Source organism: Trematomus bernacchii, unplaced genomic scaffold, assembly GCF_902827165.1.
Source record: "Trematomus bernacchii unplaced genomic scaffold, fTreBer1.1, whole genome shotgun sequence".
Lineage (NCBI taxonomy): Eukaryota > Metazoa > Chordata > Actinopteri > Perciformes > Nototheniidae > Trematomus > Trematomus bernacchii.
This window is the reverse complement of record NW_022987808.1, coordinates 61,102-64,528: the sequence shown is the minus strand read 5'-3', so window position 1 is coordinate 64,528 and position 3,427 is coordinate 61,102. Positions and strand designations below refer to the sequence as shown.

General features: G+C 38.4%; 1 non-coding gene across 1 annotated transcript; it reads right to left on the bottom strand.

The window, feature by feature from the left end:
* Positions 1-1,147: 1,147 nt before the first annotated feature.
* Positions 1,148-1,221, bottom strand: trnai-aau. The gene has a single exon. It is a non-coding gene; the product is annotated as a tRNA-Ile (tRNA).
* Between the last annotated feature and the right edge of the window lie 2,206 nt (positions 1,222-3,427).

Genomic DNA, 3,427 nt, shown 5'->3' with positions numbered 1-3,427 from the left:
AGAACATTTCACTGTAGCGCCCGGTACATTAATGGGAAACCCTACATGTTTGAGCCCCCTCTATGAAACGTCAAGCTACCCCACAGCAAACCCAAAAGACAATCTCTGGCACCGCCACTGTGGGCTATGCCCCGAATGTTTCCAGGTCCAGGAAAGGCCCCTGCCGCCACCTACTGTAGTGTGCCTCATCATGTCACCAAATCACCACTCGTGGAAGTATACAACCATGTTTAAACTATTTGAAATTCTTCTAATCAGCCCTGTTTCACCCAAAATAATACAAAAATATTTGTATATCTTGTGTCCCCAGCAGGGTCCACTCCCTTCCTGCCTCTCTGACCCTATCACTGAGCTTTTCTCCTTCTTTGTTTCATAAATATTGCAATGTAATATGATATGTTCCACACTTTATTTAACTCCACAGTACCTACACTTTTCACTGTCACTTTCTCCCATTAAGATAAGATAAGATAAGATAAGAAGTACTTTATTGATCCTAATTTGGGAAATGTTTGTTTTGCAGCAGCATAAAAAGACATGGCATTGTACAATAACAATTAAAAGACAACAAATAAACAAGAAAGCAGAAAATATACATGTTGAATTTACAAATTCACAATAACAAGATATAAAGCAAGGTATTATACATGTGAGAGATGGAATATTAAATATGAAACTGAATACATAAATGTAAAATGTACAGTGTGATTTTATTCCAAGAGAAACTGGAGCAGAGACTTCTCTGCCAGCCAGAGGTGATTTGTTATACAAACAAAGTGTCATTTAATGTTCCACCTCTTCCAGGCATGTTTTATACACTCAGCCACTGGAGGGCACAGCGTGCACACAGATCCTTTCAATATCAGCACCATGGACAGCATCCTATTTTATTTCTATTGAGATGTTTCTATTTTAGAATTGTTTATTTCTACTCTTTTAATTTGTAACTTTTTTTCCCAAATTGGGATTAATAAAGTACATTTCATTTTATCATCCCATATTACTCTTTAATTTGGCATGTCCCTCAAGCGCTATGTCATGTGTTACATTGAGCAATTCGGCAGTGTTGTGCACATCGGGACTCGAACCGGCAACCCTCCAGTTTCCAGCGCAAGTCTCCTCAAACCACTGCTCCAAAATCTATGCTTGGCCAGTACGGGTATCAAACCGGCGACCTTGGCGTTATTAGCACCACGCTCTAACCAACTGAGCTAACCGGCCATGAGTTGCACTGTTTCTTTTACATATCTTCAAACACAAAGGAAACTTGGAGTGACACTTTGGATGAATATATTTATTCATGCGTCAATAAGAACTGTCCTTTCTGCTTCTGCTGATTTATCTGACGTCCAGCGCTCTGTCCGTCTTCTAACTTATTTTCCTTTCTCTCCCTTGATCCTCCTTAGCAACGGTCATTATAGTCCTTGACAGCGGTCTGTACTACTGTATTAACAACGTGTCACATGTTCTGAATTGACCAATCAGAATCGAGTATACAACTAAGCCGTGTAATAATATTGTTTATAAGCTTATTTTAAGGCATTTCAATGTTTGTACTCAAAATGTGAATAAGCTCTCTGAAATGTCCTTTTTTTTAACCCATTATGCCACAAAATGTAACACATTCAATATGTTTTAGGCAAAATATGTTTGTTTGGACACAGACACTCCACATGTTTTAGGAAAAGCCACAAAAGTACCCAAGTCATAGCTCAAATCTTCAGCCCTGATCAGTGTTTGTGTTTCTCTCATTTCCAGTGCAGTCTGGATGATTCAGTCCTCTTAACAGCGCCCTCAGAGATAAGGCTGTAACAAATGGGCTTCAAGTACAAGCAATTTATCACTCTTGGGTCAAAGGGATTGTTAATTGTCACAGATTGTGTGCCCAATTTGAAAATGCTATTACAGATCGTTTCCAGACTGGTCTCAGGATTTCATCAGTGAAATACGGAATAACACAGCTAAGAAGAAAAGTAAAGTATAGAAGTTTAAAAACATAATTTGCATCCTTTTACATCAGAGGATTTTAATGAACACACATGTTTCTTTTGATATTTTCCGAGGACTCACGGCTCTTGCATCAACCTGAATGCATTACCTCAAGCAAATATAAACAATTTAAATTTAAAACAATTTAAATTCACCTCGCAGTCCATAGGAGTACATTCTGTCCCATTTTACCACACTTCTCTGTGAGCATAATTAACTAGATTTTAAACAATGTTCTGAAAAAAAGGATTGTCTGACTTTTTCTGTTGCCGTGCAGTTAAAAAACCTCCAAACCACCCAATTAGTCTAAATTGCAACAATCCCTCCTGCACAGTGCCAGTCTTAAGGGTCCAGCAAAGTTCAATGCGCCCTTGATGTGGGAAATGGCACACAGGCTGCTATTGCACACACCTTTGGCTGTGAAAATGCTTCATAAAAAGCATTAATCCCCCTGTACTGCAGCAGCGTGTCCCAGGAGATAGCAGCCTGACAGGGCCATTCTGACAGCTCTGGGCATGAAAGCACAGGATTGTGTATCTGCAAAGTGCAGCCGGGGCTCCCTCAGCCACTCGCACCTCGCCCAAACAACCACTCTCAAGCGGAGTGACAAAAAAAACACATTCAGCTCCCACGGCCGTCAACTTCCCCCGTTCCATAGCTGTAACAAAGCTCCGTGCTCTCACATGCCGAGGCTGGACAACACCGGCTGGCAACTGATTGTTCTACTGCGAAAGATATAAATAAATACCTGTTCATGGAAGATGATTGGTCAGTTACTTGTTATTGTACTTAAGTACTAGCCAGATTATACGATACGATACAATATGATACAATACGATACGATACAATACAACAGGATAAGATAGAATACAATACGATACAATACAATACGAGACAATACGATACGATACAATACACAACGATACAATACGATACGATACAATACACAACGATACAATACGATACGATACAATACACAACGATACAATACGATACGATACAATACACAACGATACAATACGATACGATACAATACAACAGGATAAGATAGAATACAATACGATACAATACAATACGAGACAATACGATATGATACAATACACTACGATACAATACGATACGATACAACACGATAAGATACATAAAGATACGATACAATACAATACGATACATAACGATACAACAGGATAAGACAGAATACTATATGATACAATATGATAGAATTTGAAACGTTACCATATCATGCGATACAATATAATAGAATGCAATACAATACGTTTTGATATATTACGATGTGATACAATAAAATAGAATAGGTATGATATGATAAAATACATTAAAACACGATACAATAAATAACAACACAACACGATACAATACAATACATAACGATACAATGCGATACGCAGTGGTGGAAGAAGAACCGATCGGTTCCTTT